Below are 25,476 nucleotides of genomic sequence, written 5' to 3'. Positions count from 1 at the left end.
ATATAAAATTATATATAGTATGTATATTTAAAAACCAAGTTAAATAATGAAAATTTACATTATTTCTCAGAAAAAGAAGTTTGTATAAGAAAGGAAAAGTCAAGGCATTCTATAAAACTCAGCTATAGATACTGACATTTCTATCATCCTAACAATGTAAGTAATGAATATTTATCTTTTGAAAATCAAATATAAACATCAAGACAGCATAAGATGAGGAATTAGGAACATGAGAGTTTATGGAGTGTCTAAGAAGGCTAAAGAGAGTCTGAAAATCTAAAATATGAAGAAATAACAACAAAAGCAAGTTGGGCTGGGGATATAACTCAGTGGCACAAACGCCTGCCTGGCAAGCACAAGGTCCTGAGTTCAATTCCCGGTATCAAAAAAAAAAGAACAATGGCAAAAGCAAGTTGTCTGCAGATACATAGGCAAATTCCTCTAAAGAAGAACACTGTGAACTGGGGGAAGTTGGAGTGGCATATAATAAATGGGGTGTAAAGAGATGTTGCATTTTGCCGCAAATGCACTTGGAACATTTCTTGATAAGCATAGAAATTGGAGGGGAAACATGGGTTTTGGTTGATGAAAAAAAATAAGGTATCACGATGTGATAGATTCTTAACAAAGTCCTTGAGAAATTCCAAGCTGACTGTCACCAAGTGATGATTCCAAGAGGCAGTTTGAGGAGCGCATCCAGGTAGTTGCTAGGCTGTGTCCAGGATTATGGACCAGCACCCTTTCTCTCCCTGCCCTGCGTGTAGAGTTGCTGACTTTGTGGTTTTTGTCCCCAGCATGGGATTCACAGGCATGTCTGAAGAAGAAAAATCTCCCTGGGCAGGGAGGGACAGCAAAACACAAGCCCAGGGACTGTACACTTTTGAGCAGCCCTTAAGCCAGGACCGAGTCCCCTCCTTCTGACTTTAATCACATACTGTAGTTTTCCCATGGGTCCATGCGGAGAGTGGCTTTGGGGAAGGGGAAGTCCAGCCTCTGACATGGACCTTCAGGTTCACACGCAGGGGCAGACAACAGAGACCATTTGAGGAAAATCACATCAAGAAAAAGGCAGTGAACTTAACAAACAGACATTGTCCCCAAGAAAACAAAACTACTACAGCAAAAGGAAAGGGTTTTCATCCCTAGAACAGTATAAGTAGATGCCACTTTATTTATTAAAGGGTATTCTCCAACAGACTTACTGGAAATTAAAATGACTGCCAAAAGGAAAATAGGCTAGAAAACAGGCAGAAAACAGAACGAACAGCTGAAGGTATAATTGTCAAACCGAAGGAGTAAGACTTTCTCCCAGACACAACACAGACACAAATGTAAGGAATGGCGGAGACAGACCCAGAAAATCAAAAAGACATCTGATAGGAATTCTGGATTGAAAATACAACCTCATAATTTTGAGGTGAGGCCAAGGGGATGAAAACAGTCTCGCTATGTGGGCCAGGCTGGGCTCAAACTCGAGATCCTCGTGCCTCCACCTCTCGAGAGCTGAGATTACAGGCCTGCGCCACCACGCCTTGCACAGGGAGTATTTTCTAAGAATGATACCAAATCAAAAAATAAAGAATTGTCAAATATGGCATTTTAAAAGGCAAAGTGTTGGCACTGCAAAAGGAAATGAGCAAAATAAAATGTAAATGACAGTCTTGTAGAAAATATTTGCATCATTTATAACATGTGAAAATTTAACATCAGAAAGTTATAATTTCTGCAAATTTGCTAGAAAGTGGGGGAAGTAGAAAAATGAACAAAGGGAGTGACTTGAAGGCAAGGAGCAGAAGCTGGCCTGCAGAGGTGATGGAGGTGAGAACAGCTGGCCCTCTATATCCACAGAATCACACCAGAAGAATTAGCCACTGTGCAGAACATGTACAGTCTATTTTTTCTTGGCATTATTCCTCACAGTACAATACAACAATGATTCACACTACATTTATATTGTATCAGGTATGATAAGTTATCTAAAGATGTGAAAGGGAGGATGTGTGTAGAGTACACAGAAATACTACATCATTCATCATTTTACTTAAGAAACACGAGCATCCCTGGATTTTTGTATCTATGGGGGGAGGTCCTATCACCAATTTCTCCATGGATCTTAAAGGGGGACTGTAGTTGGGTCAGTATTTGTTCCTAACCTGGGGGTTTGAATCTCCTGCCCTCACTAAAAGAGAGAGCACTAGGGGGTCTTCTCAGCTGGCCTAGATGCTAGGCAGAGAGGAAGACAGGGACAGGGCTTGAAATCTGAGTTTTCAGGTACCCCAAATAGAATCAAACGCTTTATTACAGCTCTAATGTGAAGAATTAGATTTTTCTTCAAATTTCAAGCTAATCTGTCATGAGAAAAGCAAATGGATGATATTATTTGGAGTATGGCTTAAAAAACATACTCAAAGCCCACCATAGAGATAAATAAACACTTGCCATCCAAATAATTATTAGAAGCTCCACCATCAGTATCTCACAGCTCCAAAGGGTTAGCTTCCCAGCCACTAGTGTGCCTGTCAGCTGGGCTTGGAAAGAGCTCCTGGGAGACTGAGACATAGTTTCTTGCAAGAAATAAAGAATCCCTTCGGATTTGCAGGTCCAAGTGCAGTAAGAACATCCAGAATTGTTTGGATGAACCATCAAACTTCACTCTTCTGCTATAATCAGTCTGTCTGTGCCTGCAGGTGGCTAGTTTCTAATTTAGAAACTGGATAAAGGACTCTCTGCCTGACTACCACACAGAGAACCGGATCTAGACCAACTGTTCTTTTCATTGCCACAAAACCAAGGTCATCATTCATTTAAGAAGTGTGATGTGGTCCAGAACTGTGACCTACCAAGTGGGAAAAGATGAAAGTCTGCACAGAAGCATCACCAGGACCCCTGGGCTAGCAGTTGATTATACCTTCAGGAATGAGGCACGGGGGACTGAACCACACAGGTCAATTGACCTCAGCTTATTAGTGTATGACCTGGCTGGCAGAACCCATCCTAGGTCTGACCCACAGGACAGTAGCAACATAAGTTGTGTTTTCTTTAAAATCATGAAATTTTGGGGTGACATGAGAGTTTTGGAAGTGTGTGTGTGTGTGTGTGTGTGTGTGTGCTAGCAAAAGTTAACTGATTCATCTTCACAGGAAAGTAGGAGTTTATTCTCTGGAAAAATTGAACTAGAAACTTGGGGTCATGAGCTAAAGCAGTGAGGTAAGGTTTGGGTATGAAAGTAGGGAGATCATGAGAGACACACACTGTCCTTCATCCTCTTGACTCATGCAGAATCTAGAGCCTGGGCAGACATCCCAGGAAGGAGAGCAGAACAACCTCTCTAGAAAAATTATGTGAGCTCAGAGGACCCCACATGAAGATAACGGGTGTTCCCATTGGGTAGTGGTATTATCAGACTTGGGGTGATCGTCTAGTGACAGCCAGAAGAGCCACAGATACTAGAAAATTCAACTTTCTGTCTAGTTTCACCCATCCAACATCTCCATGCCTTGTAAACAACTTCCTGCTAATGTGAAAGAGCATCCAAGTGTAGGGGTGGAAAATAACTGTTCCTCTTCCCTCTCCCCTCTTGGTTCAGGGATTGGAATGCGTAAGTCAAACTGATTTAAAATCTGGATTAACAGGAGAAAAATCTCGGTGCTTATTCATGAAATGTGATGTATGTGGAAGAGATCGGTGATGAGGACTCGAAGTGATAAGCAGTTGGACTGATATATCATCCTAGCAAAGAGTAATAAACCCATGGAGAGGTGGGGAGACAAAAGAGAATGGCTTTCTAGGCTACCAAATGTTTTGCTTCATGTATCACCTCTGTGCCTGGGGATCCTAGTGGCGAGACGAGTCCCATTCCCTTCATACAGCTTGGCCGGCAGTGTCACCCTCAGGGCCTGTGCCCCCTTGGTGAGGGAGAGGTAGACCTGGTGCTGCCTGGACACAATGCTGAGGATGTGTCCCACTGCCAGGAGCTGAGGAGGTTGAGCCCAGCTCTCCCCAACAATGGATAAAAAAAATGGGGGTGGGGGATACTTGAAATCCAACTCACAACTTTGCATTTGCCAGGCAGGCATTATGCCACTGAGCTATGTCCCCAGCCCTGCACAAAGTATAAAAGAAAAGACCTAATTCAAGGAAACATTTGAAACAGGACAGTTCCAACCTTCCAAATCAACTGCAAATTCCTGGGCTGTGCTGAACTTTTCACAAAGGGTGGAATTATTCTTTCTGGACATTTAAAATTGTTCTGTTGGTCCTAGGACTATATTCCTTTGGATCATGATACACACCAATACTCATTCCATGTGAGCACTCAATAACTAAAATGATCAAGTAACAGCTCTCATCCTTCAAAGTATGATGAGCTGAAATAAAATGATATTAAATGTGTTTTGTTTCAATTTAGAAGAAAACTAGCTTATGAAAAAACTTAAAGCCTATTATAAAAGGCACATCTCTTTTTGGCAACAGAAGCTGAGCCATGGCAAGTACTGTTTACTGTAGATACACTGTAGATAAAAACTGAAATAAGCCAGTTGTTACGAGTGTTCCAGGGAGTAGCACAGGAACTTCAAAATGAGGTTGAAAGAAGAAGGTTGAATTTAAAATCTTGAGGTATAATAGAAAACTATTAAAAACCTACAGCTAATATCACACTGAACAGTGGAAAAAAACTACTGAATTCTTAGTCACATAGGGGAAAAAAGAAATAAGAAGCATATAGATTGGGAAGAAATAAAATTGGCTCTATTCACAAATGATATGATTAATTTTAAGAAAACTCCAAAGAATGGACAAAAATGACAACATACAGCATTGGAAACCACCTGAAGAACTTGTGTTCAGAATAAAGAACTCATAACTTTATTGATTGATTGGTTGATTGATGATCGATTCATTGATTGCAGTACTAGGAATTAAACCCAGGGCTTCACCTTGAGCTACATCCCCAGCCCTTTTTGATATTTTTATTTTAAAGTTTGAGACAGGGTCTACCTAAGCCAGTATGTTGCCCAGGTTAGGCTTAAATTTACTAACCTTTTGCCTCGGCCTCCCAGGGTCCTGGAATTATAGGCATGCACCACCATATTCAACTCTTAAAACTTTTCATAAGAAAAAAAAACTCTATTTTTAAAATGGGCAAATTATGCAAACAACTATTTATTGAAAGACAATATACCAGTGAAAACACATATGTAAAGATTCTCTTATTAAATACTAGTACAATGGAAAACAATATCACATGTATATCACTACGTGTCTGTTTGAATGGCGTCAGTTAGAAAGCTGACAGTACCAAGTGCTGACAAGAATACACAGCAAGTCATTCCTACTGTGGAAGTGCAAGCTAGGAAAAAAAACCTTTTGAAGAAAATATACAGAGCTTATCTTATGACCCAGAAGTCCCACTTCTAAGTAATTCACCAAATGAACTGAAAACTAAACCTGTACGGGAATGTTTATGCAAAGCAACTTTATTCGTAATCAGCAAACCTAGAAACTGTCTAGATGCCAACAACAGAAAAATGAACAGGCATACTGTGATATACCTCTCTTTTGGACCACCGCTCAGCAATAAGAAATGAACTTCGGGTTCCTGCTGTAACACTAATGAAACTTGAATGTGTCTTGCTGTGTGAAAGAAGCCAGACCCATAAGCCTACATAAATGCTTCCATAGAATGATTCTGGGAAGATCAGAACTATAGGATAGAGAAAGAATACTGTTTGCCAGTGACTGGGGAGATGGGGGAGGATTGACCATGGAGGGGTGACACAAAGGAATTTTTAGGGTGATGAAACTATTCTCATGGCACTGCAGTGGTGGATACATGACTATGCATTCATTAAAACCCATAGACTATGCTATAAGGAGTGACTTTGGATGTACATTAAGATAAAATCAGCCAGGGCAGTGGGTGGAATTCTGGTACAGAGTGCAGGTTGCGATAAATGTGTCTGACCCTAGTGTAAGCATATGATATAACCTCACTGAGAGCAGTGAGCAAGAAAGGTACTGACCTAAAAAACCTCAGTATTTTGACTAGATGCAGTAAAGCAAAGGGCAAAAAGAACTGTGTGTAAGGTGCTAAAAATCACAAGATTAGGAATTCTGAAGCTGTTTGTACAGTGGAACACATAAATGAATATAAGCAATGAGAACTAGGTTTTATGTCAGAAGAAACAGTTAAAAATAAGCAAGAGGAGAGTGTTAGAATAAATGTGGGTGCTGGATTGGTGTCTGGTATCAGTAGGACGTAACTCACATCATGTTCACTTGTCTATGCGTCGGTAGATACAGAAGTGTCTATAGCTAGGTGCACAGTCAGGGGGTGGTATGAGGTGCCCTAGCTATAGCTTCCCACCAGGGGCAGTGCGAACATCTAGCTGCCAGATCTTAAAGTTTTTGTGTGTGTTACTTGGGGTTGAGCAACTGAACTATATCCCCAGTCTTTTAAAAATTATTTATCGATTTTGTGGTACTGGGGATTGAAGCCACCAGGGGCTTTACACCCAGCTCCATCCCACCTCTTGTTATAATTTTGAGACACAGTCTTACTCTGATGCCCAGGCTGAGCTTGAACTTGCAATCCTCCTGCCTCAGTCTCTCAGCCTGCTGAGATTATAGGCATGTATCACAACCTAGACCTTAATTTCTAACACTATTGTTCAGTAAATGAGGTCAAGGTTCCTAACACTAAAATAGAGAAAATAAAAATGAACCTGGAACATTATGTGCCAGAAAGTAAGGAAATGCCAATAATAATAATAATAATAATAATAATGGCAACATGTCAAAACAACACAGTGCCAACTGTCAATACTGGTATAAAAAGATGACTAAAGAAGAAAAATGTCTTTTATGGAGGAATTCCAATAAATAAATGTAGAAGAAATGAAGTATTGACTATGATCATTAGAATAAACACCACAGTCCCAAGTGCTGCAGACAGTATCCACTGATGAATGCTAAAGTCAGTGAGCAAAATGTAAAGAGTTTTGGCATAGCCTCCCAGTATCCCCCAGATACTCATTAACTACTGGGGTGGACGTGAAGGTGTCCCAAACTCTTTGGTGCTCCTCCTGCCAAGAAGGAGTTTTTTTCCGCACCAAAGAGGGTAGCCTGGGCTGAGTGACTCACTTTTAACAGACGGAGAGTGAAAAGGGAAATGGCAGTTTATGGAGAATAGCCAGTGTCACCTTGTCCAGATGGAGATGGTGAATTGGCTGAGTCCACTACCATGTGGTGAGAAGCTCTTTATGTTCCTGAAAACCTCCAATCCCTGAGAACATGCCAAACAAATCTGAACTATGACACATTTACAAAATACTCAGCTGGTGCTCTTCACAACCATCCTGATCCTGAAAGACGAGGAAAGACTAAGTCTGCGAGAAATGAAGGGGATGATAACTAAATGCAATGTGTTACCCAATCACGGATGTACTCCTGGGACAGAAAGAGAACACTGGTGGGAAAATGGGAAACATGAATGAAGTCTGCAGCTTGGTGAGCACCAAGGGGGGGCGCCTTCCAGGAGAAGCAAATGGTGTGCAGATAAATATGTGGGAGAAACTAACAAAAAGTAAGGATTGTTTCAGTAAGCTGCATTTTTGCAGCCCCAATTCAGCACTGTTTCTGTCTGCAAAGTTACTGGTTGTTTGGTTATAACAGTGTCCCCCTGGGAGAGGGAAGGCAGGCAACCTTCACAGGGCAATTATACCTGCCTCAGGCAGGAGTAGGATCAAGAGCAGTTAAACTAATAGGAAAAAAGACACAAATTTTTTACTTTCATGGGCATATCCCATGAAAGACAAGGGAATACCCCCAAACTCAGTAAGAAAAGAAAGGAAAAGAATGTGCTATTATTAAAAGCGAACATGTACAATAGGAGAACTAAATTCATGATACATAACTACAGAGAGAACAATATTCACATCACTACAAATAGGAAAGCACCAGGACCAACTTAACCAAAAAGATGCTTAACTTCTGGAAGAGAAAGGGAGCCAAAACAGCAAGAGAAGAATGCTTGATGTTTGGGCCTCAATTCCCATAACAGAAAGTAAGCAGACAGAGACACCATTGATGAAGTCAGGCACTGCAGACACAGTGACCCAGCCAATCCTGAGAGGCTAGAAAACCACTCACATGGAAAGTGACCGCAGGGCAGGTGCAGAGAGCTGATACACTGGGTGAACATCTTCATCAAGAATGTCTAGGAGCATGTTCCATCAATATCAGATGCCTGTGACTATGGGACTCAAGGGGACAGCAAAGGGTCACATAAGAAAATCTTTACACAGAACAGAAGTTAGCAAAACTCTCCTCACTTATCTGTAAAAGATCAAATCAAAAAGCAAGCAACACATTCCAACACAAAATAAATACGTGCAAATCAACCACCCCAGGGACTTCTTGGAAATCACTCCTTCAGAACTAACAGCCTGCTTCTTGTTTGTCATCCTATAAAAGCTGCTCCAGTGGGGGACTCTTTTACTTATGGGAGCTGTGAAAATCTGCCCTGTGACAGAGTTGGCTGGAAACTGTATAGTTATCAGTTCTTTAATTTTTCCCTCTGCAAAGCAGTCTTGCAGTTCAGGAAGTGTTTTTCCTCCCCTCTCCCACTGATGTTAGTTAGGCTTTGCAATGTCACTTACCTTGGCTAATGAACTAGAAGCAGAAGGAACACAGCAGACATCTGTATCAGTTGATTCTTGCTCCATTTCACTGTCACGGGAACTTTGGTGCACATGACCAATGACACTATCATCGACAACATCTTTTGTGCATAAGCCATGTGATGATTCACTTTTGATCTCTTGCAAAACTTGCAAATCTGGTTTTTCATGTAGCATTGTACTCAACTGGGCTACTTCTACATGAAAAATCAAAAGAAAAGTTTTTTAAAAAAATATTAAATGCAAGAAATTTAACAATGAGCATTTCATGATTAAAACTCATCTGTTGCTGCTTTGGAGCTGCTGTACACACTTTACTGTGGGTAGACGGGTTCCTGTTTTCCCTAGGCACACCTACAGTGAGTCACACCCAGATTCCATTGTGGTAAATTAGATGTTTGCAGAACAGAAGAATGGTATGGGTGTATTTTACCCCCCACATGCTCAGAAATACATATGTAAAAATGTTACATTGAGCATTATATGGGTAAAAATCTCAATTTGACAGTTTTGCACAGGTGCACATACCTTGCTGTTTGTTGTAACAAGTGGGTGAATGCAAAAATTGCTTCCTGTATCCCCCAGGCGCAGATACTGAGATACACAGCCAGCTACTATTATGCTAAAGTACACAATTCCACTAGAAAAGTAGGTAATGGGTATATTTTGCCCATTGTGATGCCCCATTTTGTCATTCATTTTGTGGAGTTTTCAGCTATTTCTTTCAAATATTCTCTCTCTTCCCCTACTTCTGGACTTGTGTGTGCGTGCATGTACATGTATGTGTGTGTTCACACACTTGATGGTGTCTTTGAGGCATAACATGTTCTTCTTGCAGAATGATCTCAGGTTCTGGTAATCTTCACATTGCAAACACCTGATGGTACAGTATAGTCATTTGTATGACCAGAATGGCAGGCACTAAATTACATAGACATGATTATGAGCAACAAAAACAAATTACTGTATTTCCAAACTATTATTATAGCCTCTTCAACCTCATCCAACAGGAGGGGAAAAGTGATAGCTTTCTGAACAGGTAAGAAAAATCTTGTGAATTTTATAAAAACACATGACCTGGTGAACACCTTGCTAGGGCCCAGATCAGGGATGGGGCAAAGAGCTTCAAAAATGCAGTTAACTGGCTTGTTACCTACGTTAGCTTATTTAGCAGTGGTAGGAAGAACAGAAGGAATTATCTTTTGAGTCAGGACCACAGGTTTTGGTGGAAAAACAAGGATGGGAAGGGTAAGAAGAAGGGAAGGACCTGGTCCCATGAAACTCACTAAACATGAAACAGTGTCCAGCGATTAATATTCCTGTGCTCAGATGTTTGCCTTCGGGTTAAGCCTTTTAGTATCAGGATAATGTGGACCTTATAGAATTGAGTAGACAATCTCATGTGACCTATCTCTTCCATTCTGTGAAAGAAGTTGTGTAGAGTTGGTGTTACTTCTCCCAAAATGTCCCCTAGAACTCACTAGTGACTCCATCTGTTCCTTTGATTTTTTCTGGAAGAGTTTTAAACTAGTTTTTCTATAGATACGGATTTATTCAGGTCAACCCTTTCTTCCTGAGTGAGCATTCTAGGATTGGGGTTATTCATCTAAGTTGTTAAAATTATTGGCAAAACAGTGTTTATAGTACTCCTTAGTTACCCTTGCACTATCAGTACAGTCTGTAATGGTGTCACTCCTCTGATTACTGACATTGGTGATCTGTTTCTTGTCTCTCCCTCTTTTTATTTTCTGTCCCCAGGGGGTTTATAAAATCCTTATATTTATACACAGAGTTACCTCTTCTGGGATTTCTTATTCTTTTTTGGAGATGCACCTATCCCTCTGATGTTATTACTACTTCTGCTGTCAGTTCTTCCTTTAATGCTCCTTGGGCTTAGAGTCTGCTGCTAATAAATTTCTTTCAGCTTTAGTATGTCCGAAAAAAGTATGTTTCATCTCCTTTTTTGAAAAAATATTTTCACCAGATGAAGACTCGGGGTTGACAATTTTTATTTTTGGCACTTTAAATTAGTTTCTCCACAGCTTTTACCTTGCTTTTTGCTTCCAACAGTCTGTCCCCTTTACCTTTTTTTCCTTTGTACATAATGCCATTTTTCTCTGGATGTTTTTAGGATTTTCCTCATTACTCCTGGCTTTAAGGTATTTGATTATAATGTACCTTTGTGTCATTTTCATATTTCTTGTGTTTAGAGATCAGTGAACCTCTTGGATCTACATATTTATGGCTTTCATCAAATTGGGAAATGTTTGGTTGTTCAAAAGTTTTTTGTTTCCCTCTCCTCTCACTCTTCTCTGGGGACTCCAAGAATGCATACATTTGGTTATGCTATTGTTATGGGTTGGATATGGAATGTTTCCCAAAGACTCATGTGTTGAAGGCTTGGTCCTCAAGAGGGGCTAGGGAGAGGTGGTAGAGATTTTAAGAGGTGGCACCTAGGTGAAAGAGGTGGGTCACTGGGGGGGATCATGCCTTTAAAGGGTTTATTTTTGTTTTGGAACTCTTCCACCCTCCCTCTGCTTCCTGGTTGTCATGAGTTGAGCAAGTTTGATCTAACACGCACTCTCACCATGGTGTTCTGCCTCACCACAGACCCAGGATCAATGCAGCCAACAGCCCATGGACTGAAACCTCTGAAATTATGAGCCAATATAAATTTTCCCCCTTTAAGTTGTAATTCTCAGGTGTTTTGTCACAGTGACAGAAACCTAACAAGTGTGTTAACTTTTTAATAATTTCTTTTCTCTTTGTGTTTCATTTTAATAGGTTTTTTTTTTTTTTTTTTTTTTTTTTGTCTTTTTGAGACAGGATCTCTCCATGCAGTTCAGGCTGGCCTTGAGCTCACTTTATAGCCCAGGTTGATCTTGAACTCACAACAATCCTCCTGTCTCAGCCTCCTGAGTGCTGGGATTACAGGAGTGTGCCACCACACCTGGCAATAGTTTTTAATATTATATTTTTGCTCACTAATATTTTTGTCTGCACTGTATAATCTGTGAGTCTCATATAATGTGCTTTTCAATCTGGTCATTGTTGTTTTCATCTCTGGATGAACATTTGGATATTCCATGTCTCTATTTGGCATTTTCAATCTTTAGCTTCTTGTATATATGGAAAATAGTAATAATAACTGCTGTAAAGTCTTTGCCTATACTAATTGCATCACTATATATGATTTTAGGGTCAGTTTTGACTCATCAATATTGCTTTCCATTATTGGTTGTACTTTGTTCTTCTGTGCATACCTAACAATTATTTGATACTAGATATTGTTAGTCCATCTTGTTGGTTGTTGAATATTTTTTATATAACAATAAATATCTTTGATCTCTTTTATAGGACATCATTAATGTACTTGAAAATAGTCTGATCATTTCTGAGCATGTTTTTAGGCTTTTTGGTGTTTTTTTTTTTTTTTTCAAAAGAATAAGATCTAAATGTAGTATAGGCTTAATTTTCTGCACTGTAGAGGGAAGGTTGTATTTAAGGGATTGTATTAGTCAGCTTTCCGTTATTGTGACAGAGTAACTGAGGTAATCAATTTAAAAAGAGCAAAACCTTGTTTTGGCTTGTGCTCTCAAATGTTTCAGTCCACTGTTACTTGGATTAAAGCTTTGACCTGTGGTGAAGCAGCACATTATGGTGAGAGTACATGTTGGAGGGAGCAGCTCACCTCATGACAGACAGGAAGCAGGGAGGGAAACAAGAAGGAGTTGCAGGGGTTGGGGCCAGGGATGTAGCTCAGCAGCATAAATGCTTGCCTGGCAAGCCTGTGGTCATGAGTTTGACTCCCATTCCCCACCCCCCAGAAAAAGAAGGAGTTGGGGTCCTAATGTCCCCTTCAAAGGCACAACCCCAGGGACCAAACTTCCTCCCACTAGATAACGTCTCCTAAAAGTTCCACTGCCTCTCAATAGCACCACAGGCTTAGGGGTCAAGCTTTCAGGTGTAAGTCTTTGGGGCACATTCCAGATCAAAACTACAGCACTGATGTTTTTTGAATAAAAATATTTTTCCACTCTTGCTTTTGAGAAAAAGAAATATTTGGGGCCTGTGATATTGTCTTTCTCTCTCTCTCTCCCTCCCTCCCTTCTCTCTCTCTCTCTCTCTCTCTCCCCCCCCCTCTCCCTATCACACTAAACAAGCACTCTACCACTGAGTTACATACCTAGCACTCCCTGTGAGCTCTTTGAGGTATTGTTCTCTTTAACTTTTTGGATTTTTCTTTTCCTACCCTTGGGTGGTGTTCCACACACATGTACTGATGAGTAGCCTGCTAATTCAAAAGTCAGAGCCCTCTGTGACTGCAGGTTTCTTCCACTATGCAGAACTCTGTGCTGCCACAATTCCCCAGTCTGGTTCAAGTCAGAGAAAGTGCTATACTCCTCCCAGTCACCCCTCCTTGCACCATGACATAGAAACTTTCTCAAGCCAGCTTCTGGGGTCATCAGAAATGCTCCCTGTATTTTTTTCTTACTTCTTAGGGACCACTGTTCTTTGTTGCGTGAGTCCAAGGTCTGGAATCTTGTTGCTTCATGTATCTTGTCTATTTTTGGTTATTTCAAGTAGGAGAGTAAATCAAGTTCTCCTATTCCTTCTCAGCCTAATATAAAGTCTGCTTTAATTTTTTTTTATTTTTTATTTTAAAGAGTAAAAGAAGGATAACATAATAATAGGAGGGGCTTACCAAATTACAGACAAAGTAGTAGGAAATTATCAATGGTTATTGTTTTACATATTGTTATCTATAAGATAGTTTCTCAGGAAAACAAATAGACAAATGATAGTGACTTACAGACAAAAGAGGTGGGAGATTATCAATAGTTGTTGTACTATAGTTAGGTATCTTCAAAGTGGCTTCTAAAGAATATAAATAGAACTATATACAGCAGCCATTGATATTTTCCTACTAATCTATCCATAACTGTGTTAAGTTTGTAATGTTCCTATCCTATTTCATAATGTAAGTTTATTATTATGTGTTTCCTACAACAACCATTGAGAATAGTTAATGATTTTTCAATAGGTCACTCATGTATAGCTCTATTTATTTTCTTTAGAAGCCACTTTGAAGATACCAAAGTATAGCACAACAACTCTTGATAATCTCCTACCTCTTTTGTCTCTAACTCACTATTATTTGTCTATTTGTTTTCCTGAGAAACTATTTTGTAGATATTAATACATAAAATGATAACCATTGATAATTTCCTACCATTTTGTCTGTAATTTGCTAAGTCCCCCCTATTATTATGTTATCCTTCTTTTATTCTTTAAAATAAAAAAAAGAACTATACTTGAGTGACCTACTGAATAATCATTCAATAATTCTCAATGGTTGTTGTAGGAAACACATAATAATGATAAACATGGATCCATTTATGAAATAGGATAGGAACAATACAAACATTACAGAGTTATGGATAGATTAGTAGGAAAATATCAATGACTGCTGTAATACATGGTGGTATCTTCAAAGTGGTTTCTCAGGAAGACAGAGATACACAAGAAGGATCTAACAAGTAGTTACAGCCTAAGGGTTGTCAAAAATCAAGTGAGCCATCTGGGGCAAAAGCCATTTTTTGTAGCATTTTCTCTCCAGCCTCCCATTGCATTGGGACCCCACAACCAGTTAGTGTCCTCTCCCCAACTGTCAGGACAGGCAGCAGGAATCCTGCTGCAGACTTCTCCAGAGCTCCACCACAGCCTGTACTGTCAGGGGAAGAACGGCTTCCAGGGAGTCTCTGCAGGTATTGTGCAAGGTCCTCCTGGTTTACAGCTTCCGAGCGGCTCTCGTGACCCCAGTCCACTGGACCTCTGACTCCTTGGGCTTAGTCTGCATTCTCATGTTCTCTGAGTCCTTGTTCAGCAGCTGCTCCTCCGCTGACTCTGGACCTTTCTGGTTCTCAATGGCAGGAGCAAGAGTGGCCCGTTGTATGGCATGTATTCCCAGGGTTTGTTCAAAGTTTGAATGATTCACACACATCCGTGGGTGGGCAACTGCAGTCGGTGCATGGTGGGCCAATTGTGTCACTGTTTCTCTGTGTCATGATAGATCTCAATTGAGTGGCGGCAGCCGGCCTAGGGGCCGGCGCACAACAGAGCTCACCGTCACATGGCTCCCCAGGTGCTGGGAGCCCTCCCTCCAGGGGCCTATGAGGCAGGAAGCTAGCCAGCTGGAAGACCGGCGCTCCCCACCTGAGGCTCCCTGTGCACTGGGGGCCCTCCCTCCGGGAGCCTATGAGGCAAGAAGCTAGCCAGCCAGAAGACCAGTGCTCCCTGCCTGTGGCTCCCTGTGTGCCGGAAGCCCTCCTTCCAGGGGCCTACGAGGCTGGGAGTGAGCCGCTGGTCCAAAGACCGGTGCTCCCCACCTGAGGCTCCCCGTGCGCTGTGGGCCCTCCCTCTGGGAGCCTACGAGGCAGGAAGCTAGCCAGCCGGAAGACCGGTGCTCCCCCCCCCGTGGCTCCCTGTGCACCAGAAGCTCTCCTTCCGGGGGCCTACGAGGCCGGGAGTGAGCCGCCGGTCCGAAGACCGGTGCTCCCCACCCAAGGCTCCCTGTGCTCTGGGGGCCCTCCCTCCGGGAGCCTACGAGGCAGGAGCAAAGTCTGCTTTAAAATCCATGTAGTTTGACATTGTCGTCTTCTTTTTCAGAGGTATCTGTTGAGTTTCTTTGACTCATTGCAGTCTCTCTGAGAATAGTAAACCCAAAAATACATTTACATGTCTGAAAGATTACTCCAGCGTTATTATAGCAGAAATTCATTTTCATATTTCAATATCAATTTTTCACTTTAATAATAGTATGATTTTTCTACCGTGTATTTACTCATATTACAGTTTTTCTCAAAATGTCCTATGAAGCCATTCTTAAAGTTGAATCACAGAATTGTCTTGCAAGCACCAAGAATTAGGATTATGACTCTTTACAGTAATAAAGTATCACAATCAGCCTTTTTTATAAAGCAAATATGTTTTACCAGCATTATTTCTGAATTTTCTCTCCCTATATATTCCACAAGTGAAGTAACAAATGTTTTAGCATTTTTAAATTTGCATAAAAACATGTGAAACAAATGTATCATCATTGTCCCTCAGGTTTCCTTGAAGACCTAAAAATATAAGAATATTTCCCATTTATTCTAATGATGACATATATTCCCACTGTTTTTCCCTCTTATAGAAATGGTATATACTTCTAAATTAAGTTTTTCTCCCATTTTTAAGGTACTAGAAATGACATTTAAGAGTTGCTAGGGCTGGGACACTACTGAGGGTCCCACACTTTCTTATCTACCCAAAGAGAGGATTCCAAGATCCTTTGATAGGCCTCACTTTCCTGCCCTGACCTGAGATGAGCCTCCTGCCTTCTCCCAAATGTGGCTGTCCAATTCCACCCTTTCTTATGCCAAATCTAAGAAGCCTATCCAAGATTTCCTTTGATCTCAACACAACACTGGCTTTGGAAATTCCATTGTATTTTGTTTGTAACTGTTTTTAATCTTGTGTTTGAGTTTATTTATTTATATATCTTATATTTCCAGCACCACACACTCTAGATCCAGCCACCTCTAAAATCCCTGCCCATTTATGATTCCACAAGGCTTCGCGGAGGGGGGGGTATCTAGACACAAACCATAATACTTAGTGACTTAATGAGTTCCTGTCTCAAATTTAAAAATGATGTGGATATAGCTCAATGTGAAGTCCCTGGGCTCAATCCCAAATACCACATACACACTAAATCAGATAGAGAATTAAAAGAAACAATCAAAAGACTGCTGTGCCTCTGCCTGAGGATGGTGGTGAGGTGTGGAACCTGGAGAAAAGGCAGCTGCACATGTCTCAGTGGTGCCCGAGAAATCTGTGCGGATGTGCATGCTCCTTGCTGTAGAACAGCATTGATAATGTTACCTGCTTCTCAGGGTTCAGTCTTCAAAGCAGTGGTGGCATAAAGTAAATGCTTGTTAAAAATACATGAATAGAGTCTGCTTAAGTGAGTCTGTAGATCAGTGACCGTATATTCCAACTGAAATTTAGAACATGACTGAAACATGGGCCACTTCTGGGAACAAATGTTTCTCAAAATAATACCATGCCTCCACAGACAGTTCTAGGATGGTAGAAGCTAGAGACAATGTATTTTACAGAAATAATGTTTTAGATGCCCCATGTCATCCCATGCCACATTGAAATATCCACAGCGCCTGTATTCCACTTCCTCCCCAGAGTCCTACATCTATCTCCAGGAGAGGAAGCCAGAGTCTGCTCACCCCCAGTGAGAGTGGAAAGGTAAAACTCACACTTTCATCAGTTTCCAAGCCATTGCATGGATAGAACACTCTGGAATGGAGAGGAGTTCATGTGAATGATCCCATGACAGTGCACATCCCAGCCCTGAAGTTTTAGAGTGGTGCCTAATGGGTATAAAAAGAATAAATCAAAAGAACCCCAACAAGCAAGCCAGCAATTTCTCAACAGCTTTCTTCCTCTCATACCAGGTTAGTAGTCCCATTGAGAGCCCTGGAATTTACTATAAGCCTTTGCCTTTGTTTCTTATAGAAGCAAAGGGAATTAATCACCAGTGAGGGACTAATAAAGTGCAGGCTTCTCTTAAAGATGGTGTTTATCCAGCCAGACTTCTGCATGGAGAAATATAGCTCAGTAACACAAGGGAAGGCAGAGAGCCAGCCTCAACTTGTTGATGAGGTTAGGAAAAGGGGCAGGAAAGGAAAAGTGTGTATATGGAGCGGGCTGCTAGTATTCTGGTTCCTTCTCACGTCTGGCAAGATTAAGATATTTCCTGTGGCCAAGACCCTCACAGAGGACAGTGAGCCTTTGCCGGTGACCTTCGCAGCCTCACTGCTCCAACCCTGCTTCCGTGCACTTAGGCACATGCTCTGCCTTTCTTTGCTTTCCTTTCTTCGTTTCTCTTCCCTTCCATTCTCCCTTGCTCCCTCTCTCACTTCCTGTCCCCTCTGTCTTTTTGCCAAGTCAAACTCAATAATATGTTGTTTCTTTTTGTTATAGAGACTTTCAAACACACACAGAAGTAGAGAGAAGCATATGATGAATTTCCATGGATCTACCACTCAGAGCTTCAAGTGTTATCAACATTTTGCCAATCTTGATTTATCTATTTTCCACTTCTCACTCTGTCTGCCACTCAGTATTTTCCTGGAGCATTTTTAAAGCAAATTTCTAGGATTTTGCCTTTAGAGATGTCACATGTCTCTCTAAAAGATAAGCACTTTTCAAAACCTTAGTCACAATCTATTATACTTTCCCAATTTAACAGTGTCTTGGTATCATCAAATACCCACTTTATTTGAAAATCTCCCTAATTTTCTCAAAAGTAGCTTCCTGTACTTGGTTTGTCCAAATAGTAAGCAAAATCTACATGGTGCATTTCACAGATAAATTTCTTAAGCTCTTTCAAGATGTGATAGTCCCCCTCCTTATTCCTGGTTTTCCTGTCGTATGTTTGACCTGTTCAGTTTCCCAGTCTCTCGATGTGACTAGCACATTCTTCTGTTCCTTGCATTTCCTGTAGGCTCTTGTTTAGACTTAGAAATTTATTTAGACTCAGGCTTGAGTAGCTCTGGCTGTACCACAAATCAGTTAGCCCAGATTTAGTAGTTGGGGGTGGATCAGTCAAAATGTGGATATATGGCAGGAAAGCATGCGTGTCAGTTATTTCTGTGTCTCCACTGTCATATCCAGCGTCTCCCCCAAAGCGAGACCTCTTCAGCACTTACGGAATTGAAGCAGTTAATGAAACCCGGGTTTTCAGGATGTCAGTACAAATTGCTCTTCTCAACTGATGTGCCCAAATTTTATTAATGCACATCTGTATGTTGTAAAAATTTTATTTTGTGATCTTTGCCAATGTTGATGAGCTTGGCTCAGCTCTACTCCTTTGTTTCATCTTTTTCTCATCACTAGAGATTAAAACAAGAACACTTTTAAAGATTTTAATGTTTCTCAGTAAGAAGAAGCAAGCTTTATATAAATGCTAAACATTTAAAACTAAGTATATAAAAATTTTACTCAAAAGTTTCTTGTACTCAAACATTTAGAATTTTTTTTAGAAACTAACATCTTGGGTGTCTGTGCATATCTTCCACCATGTATGGTTCCTCTTCCTTTGCAAAACTTGCCAATCTGTCAAAGCTTTAAATTCTGTGAAGGTAGCATGTCTCAAAAAGTAACTCTTTTTGATTTAGTCACATACGAATTAAGACAGCATGCGCTTCCTAACAAGGATATGTTTAGCAATCCTAGGATTGAAATCAATAGGTTTACCCCTCCCCATTTTTTCTATACCTTTAAAAACTCCCCTTTGGAGATGGAAGCAGGGGATGAGTCAGAGCGCAGGGCCATGCAGGGACAGCACCGGGGGCCAGAATAATCAGACATTCAGGGCCCAGAATGGTGCATGGTTGGCCTCAGAGGGGCTGGGTCATTTCTGCGCTAGGGTCGGGCATAGAAATGTGGCCTGCGTACGAGTATGGCTGAGTTTGCTCTCCTCACAGGAGCCCTGTGCCAATTCACTATCCCTGGACTCCTTGAGAGCCAGGTACCCTGTGTGCCACTGTGAAACTGCTTCACATGGAGAGAAACATGGCTTGAGTCACTCAGGAAACAAAATTCCCTCTGAAAATAAACACATGAGAATTACAAAGAGAAAGTCTAGTGTCATGAAAAACAGAAGACTTAGTTTGGTTGCATACAGTGCACAGGTTGTGCATCACACACTTACAGGAGTGTCACTCACACTAACCATGACCACACATGTGTGCCCGCACACACTGCAAGACCTCAGGATAGCTTTTGCTCAAGGCCATCTGATAAAGACATTGATGCCTCAAACTGATCAGAAAGGGAATGGCATCCACGGAACAAAAGCATTCCAAATAAACAAGCACCACTGTAGGAAAAGAATGGCTAGGCGTGGAAATAATCAAGTCTTTTGATAATTGAGAATCTCAGGATATGAGCTAGACAGAGGACATAATAATTAGTAAATGAGAAAAGAAAACAGGAAATCTACAACAGAGCAGATATGCAAAGATGGAAATTAGAAGAAAAGAAGAGACATGCTATAAATTAAAAGAAATGTCTGAGGGAGAGAATAAAGTGGATATTGGCCTCCAATCCAAGTACTAACCAGGCCCAACCCTACTTAGTTTCCAAGATGAGGCACTTTCAGAGTGCTGTGGCCATAGACTAAAGTGAATATAACAAAGATGATAATTGAAGAGGTGAGAGCTGAGACTGTCCAAAATTCAGACATAAGTCCTTAAATTGAAATTTCCTACCCACATAAACAACACTGGTAATAGTAAATTCCCAGCCAGACTCATCAAATAAAATGTCACAATTGTAACAATGAAGAAAAATTTTGAATGCTAACAGAGGACAAAAAAAAGATAGATAAATAAGAAGCAACAATAAATGGAAAACAGAATTTCTCACCAGATACATGTCAGAGCATATAAGAGTAATAAGTTCACAGTACTGGGAAAGATAGCTAACTCAAGAATTTTACACTCAGCCAAACTATCACTCAGGAGCGATGGCATGCAGAAGGAACACTACCTTTATTCTCTCCCCTTCCCAAGATCTCTCTGAGGAACTGTAAAGGATTTGATAGCTATGAATCCACAGTGGGCTAAATATTTTTGTTAATTTTGAAAAAATTGAAATATTTTAACTTCAACTTATTAAGAACATTTATAATCCTATAATCTGTGTGTATGTGTGTTTCACTCATTGAAAGGAACAGTTAGTGCTTATATGGTTTGATCAATTTTGCATACCTATATCTTATAATCTGAGCAGCTACTTTAAAGAGAACAATATGCAACATAATAATCATTGTTCATTCCCTATCATATTGTTTTGAAATTCTATAACATTTTATTGGTTTTTTTCTCTCTTTAAAATAAAAAAATGGACAACCAAGAAAACCAGAGGAAAGGTGTCATGATGAGATATAGTTTTCAAAATGAACACCCGGAAAAGAAAAAGAGACAATGCAAGAAGCAGAAGAAAATTTGAAAAAAAAATCCATGATCAACATCTTTTGAGATGGAAAATATTGTGTTCCTAAAATAAAGGATATGTTCTAGTTTTCAAAGAACCAGCAGGAAAAAAATTAAATGTAGCAAAAAAAGTTTTTTAAAAAAAGAGTAGAAATACTAGTAGTAAAATCAAGATATCAAGATATCTCCCACAAACCACATAGAAAAAAAAGAAAAAAATTAAAGATCAATCTATGTGGCCCCAATAAAATTTTAGGAAGAGATAATAGAGAAAAACAAGAGCAAATTATGAAAACGAGATTCGAGAAAAATTTCCATAACTTAAACAAACACATTTCACTGAATGAGCCCACTGAAGCTCTAGCGAATGAATAAAAGATGTCCACGTGAGTGGGGACCTCTGTGACACATTGAATGACATACAAAAAACAAAGAGGAGCAGCAGCACATTCTCAGTAATCTTGCAAGCTAAGACACAAGGGAGAAACACCGTGAACTCAAAACTTTCTGCTTCTCCAAATGATCAACTATGCATAAGGCTAGAGACATCTTAATCCCTGAAAGGATACAGCTACCTTAGATTCTGCCTAATCTTCCTCAAGATGCTAATAAGTGGTATGCTAGGATGAAGAACTAAGGAAGAGGAGGAGGAAAAATGTCCAGGAATAGAGGGGTGTGATGGCATAAACCACAGGTGACAAATAAGGGAAAAGGAATGGGAGAGTCAAGGTATAAAGTAAACCCCAGGTACTGTGATGCACACTTACACTCTCTGTTTCTCAGGAAACTGAGGCAGGAGGAGTTCTTGAGCCCAGAAGTTGGAAGACCATCTTGGGCAACATTTCTAGACCATGTTTGAAAATAAAAAATAAAAGGACAGAGGATGTAGTCGCGTATGAAATCCCTACGTTCAAGTTTCTGTTACTGCAGAAAGAAAAAAAGAAGAGACACAGAGAGAGAGAGAGAGAGAGAGAGAGAGAGAGAGAGAGAGAGAGAGAAAGAAAATCAGACATGGAAAACAGCATTGAGACATCTCTTAATAAATGGGATTATTTGAGAAAACTATTATCTATACAGACATAGAAAACTGTAAGTGTAAAAAATGACTAATATTAACTCTGGGCCTAACAATTTGTCAGGTAAGGTAAATCATCATGGTCACCATTTGGCTGTGGTGGGAAGGCTTCACAAATGTGAGGAGAGGCTGGTGCTGTGGGTGTATACACATACTGAAACTTTCCAAATTATATACTTTAAATATGTCCTCTTATTGCACGTCAGTTTTATCTCAATAAAATAAGAAAACAGGAAATGTTTTGGGGCATTTGACTTTTTTTCCTTTCCACTAGTTATTACTATCATAATAAATGATTGCATTTATCATTTCTAGTTGTCATTCCTCCCATACCAGAATGCTTTCCTGTTTAGTAACCCTGCAAGAGAAATTCCAAATAAACAGGAGACCAACCTTTGTAACATGCAGAAAGAGCCAGGAATTTTCTAAAACCAGGGTGTGAAGGTCCCGGCGCTGCCTTCTATAGAGTCACTCATCCTGGTCTGTCCTGATTCTGCTGGAACACATCTTTGCACTTCAGACTGGATTACTGTAAACTATTGGGCTATGTTCTGCAACGAAAATAGTAACAGTGAATTGTAATGAAAATTTTTGCATTTGCTTATTCAATAATGTTTAAAATACATACACATACATATTCATATATATGTTTTACCCATTTAGGAGTTCAACAGATGTGTGATTCTTCTAACTGGAGTGAAATCGAAAGTCAACATCTCACAGAAAGAACATGTGAGATGGCAGCACTGATCTCTGAAATGAAGCCTTGAAATTCCTTCTGCTTCTGGCTGTTCCTTCCACCCAGCTCTGTTCTGCAAGCTCATGCTCTTGTCCTGGAATTAGGCACTGCATACTCTCAAGTTTGATGGTAGCCAACACAGCAAAGCAGAGCAAGGAGAACACAAGCAACCAGGCCACACTTTTTCTCAAAGTGCGGGAAAGAGGGCGCTCAGTCAGCTGGAGTTACCACATTTTACTTGGCTTCTGCAGCTATCTCACTAAAAGTGATGATTTCAGCGATTCCAAAGTTTAATCTGGGGGACTAAACCAAAGGCTAGCCTTTGTTTTAGCTCCTGGAAATAACAAAACATGAGGCCAGCTTAATGATTAAGAGAGCAAAGGGTTCTTTCCTGCTTTTCAAGCAACCTGCAACTGCCAGTGCCAAACCTGGCAGAGAGGCTGGGACACAGTTAAGATTTCTAGGGTGGATTCTCAAGGCCCATTTCTTTCCTTCTAGCCCACCTGCAGGGATTCCAGACTTGATGTTATCCTAGGACCCTCTTCTGGCCTGCATAGTACTCCTCTGCTCCCTCCCAGCCAGTCACCCACACTGTCTTGGGGAAGGGGTCCTGGGAGGCCACAGCCATGTCCTCCTCTTCCCCAGGCCACAGATATACACTGGGTTCTGGGTCCTATGTGTTTTCAGTTTCTCCAGGAGTCGAAGTGTCCAGCCCCAGGTGCCCCTACCTGCTCCCTGGGTACAGACTCCACCTGGAGAGTCCAGCAGGTTAACCAGGGATCGTCAGGGACCTCTTTCCTGTGCATCACCAGTAACCAGTAGCCCAGTACAGGAGGGACCACCAAGCCAGGATCAGCCACAGGGAGGGCTGCCAGGTGACACATGGCACACTCTCGTCAGCTATAAAACAAAATATTCTTTACTGAAGGAAAAAGACACAGTGAAATACCATCTTAATAAAACACTAAAACCAGGTATGGTGGCATATGCCTGCAAATCCAGCATTCTAATAGGCTGAGGCAAGAAGATGGCAAGCTCAAGCCCAACCTGGGCAACTTAAGAACTTTCTATTCCATTTTATTTAATGGACTTGAGCATGTCCAGCTTTTGCTATCTGTGGGAATCCTGGAACTGTCTCCAGGAAACTGAGCTCCTAACACCACAAAAAACCAGCAACATACCTCAATTCATTGTGTCTTTTATGAAAGGTTTCTGACAAGACGTGTAGACCGTCACATAGAACACAAGATGGGTGAGTGTGTTTGAAGTTGTGTCTGCATCTTCTAATTTGTGCTACTGATCCTTAGGTCTGTTTTTTGCAAGTACCATGCTGATTTTATCACAATAGTTTTGTAGTATACTGTAATTTCAAGTCATGGATTGTGATGCCTCCTACCTTGCATTTGTTGCCCAAAATTTCTTTTGCTACTTTTGGTCTGTTCTGTTTCCAAATGAATTTAAGAATGTTTTTTCTAATTCTGTGAGGTATGCAAATGGTATCTTCATTGGGATTGCATTAAAAATGTATAACAATTTTGGAAGCATGGCCATTTTGATTATGTTGGTTGTTCCTATCCATAAGCAATGGATATCTTTCCACTGTCTGATATCTTCTTCAATCTCCTTTTTCAGAGAACTATAATTTTCAATGTATAGATCTTTTACTTCCTTTGTTAAATTCATTCCTCAGTATTTCATTTTTTTGGATGCTATTATGAAGGGTATGGTTTCCCTAATTTCTCTCTCAATAAGTTTGATGTTTGTATAAAGGAATGCTATTGATTTTGAGTGCTGACTTTGTATTCAGCTACACTACACAATTTGGTTATTGAATCTACCAGTCTTTTGGTGGAGTTCTTAGGTTTTTCTATGTAGAGTATCATATCATCTGTTAAAAAGATAATTTAACTTCTTCATTTCCTATCCTTATTTTTTTTCTTATCTAATTGTTCTGGCTAATGTTTCCAGAACTATATTAAAGAACAGTGGTGATAGTGAACATCCTTTTCTTGTTCCTGATTATAGAGGGAAAGCTTTCAGTTTTTGTACATTCAGTATGATGTTGGCTGTTGTTTAGTCGTAGGTGGCTTGTATCACATTGAGGTAAAGAACATCTATTCCAATTTTTTGTAGGGTTTTTATCATAAATGAGTGTTGGACTTTGGAAAATGCTTTTTTTTGCATCTATTGAGATGATCATGCGATTTTCGTCCTTTGTTAACATAGTATTTATTGATTTGGTATTTATTGATTTGCATATATTGAACTGACTCTGCATACCTGGAATGGTATATCCATCAGGACTTGGGCTTCTCTTTATTCATAGGTTTTTAATTACATTTTCCATTTCATTGAGTTTTACAAAGTTATTTAGAATTTTTATATCTTCTTAACTCAGCTTTCGTAGTTCATATGTATCTAGGAATGTATCCATTACATATGTGCTTTCCATTTTATTAAAATAAAGTTTCTTGAAGTAGGTGTTGATGATCTTCTGGATTTCTGCAGAATCTGTTGTGATTTCACCCATTTCATTCCTAATTGCATGAATTTGAGTCTCTTCTTTCCTTTTTGATAAAGTTAGTTAAGGGTTTATCAATTTTATTTAATATTTCAAAGAACCAACTCTTTCATTCATTGATTCTTTGTACTGTTTTCTTAGTCTCAATTGTATTATTTTCTGCTCTGAGCTTTATAATTTCTTCCCTCATACAAGCTTTGGGCCTGACCTGTTCTTTTTCTGGAAGTTTGAGATTCAACATTATGTTGTTTAAATTTGTTCTGTCTTCCTGATATGGGTATTCATTGCTATAAATTTCCCTCTTAGGACTGCTTTCATTGCATCCTGTTAGTATCAATATGATGTATCAGCATTATCATGTAGTTGTAGATATTAATTCCTTCTTTAATTTAATCTGT

General features: G+C 40.1%; 1 long non-coding RNA gene across 1 annotated transcript in view; it reads left to right on the top strand.

Moving 5' to 3' along the window:
* The window catches only part of LOC102020599, a 23,167-nt gene extending 5,976 nt beyond the window's left edge, over positions 1 to 17,191 (top strand). The window contains exons 4-5 of the long non-coding RNA XR_264524.2: positions 71 to 156; positions 16,926 to 17,191. This is a non-coding gene — a long non-coding RNA (uncharacterized LOC102020599). The remainder of the gene's footprint in view (positions 1 to 70; positions 157 to 16,925) is intronic.
* The last annotated feature ends 8,285 nt before the right edge of the window (positions 17,192 to 25,476 follow it).

The sequence above is a fragment of the Chinchilla lanigera genome, unplaced genomic scaffold (genome assembly GCF_000276665.1).
Source record: "Chinchilla lanigera isolate Chin_1 unplaced genomic scaffold, ChiLan1.0 scaffold00114, whole genome shotgun sequence".
In the NCBI taxonomy this organism is placed as follows: Eukaryota; Metazoa; Chordata; class Mammalia; order Rodentia; family Chinchillidae; genus Chinchilla; species Chinchilla lanigera.
Note: the sequence above shows the minus strand (reverse complement) of the source record. Positions and strands in the feature narration are given on the sequence as shown.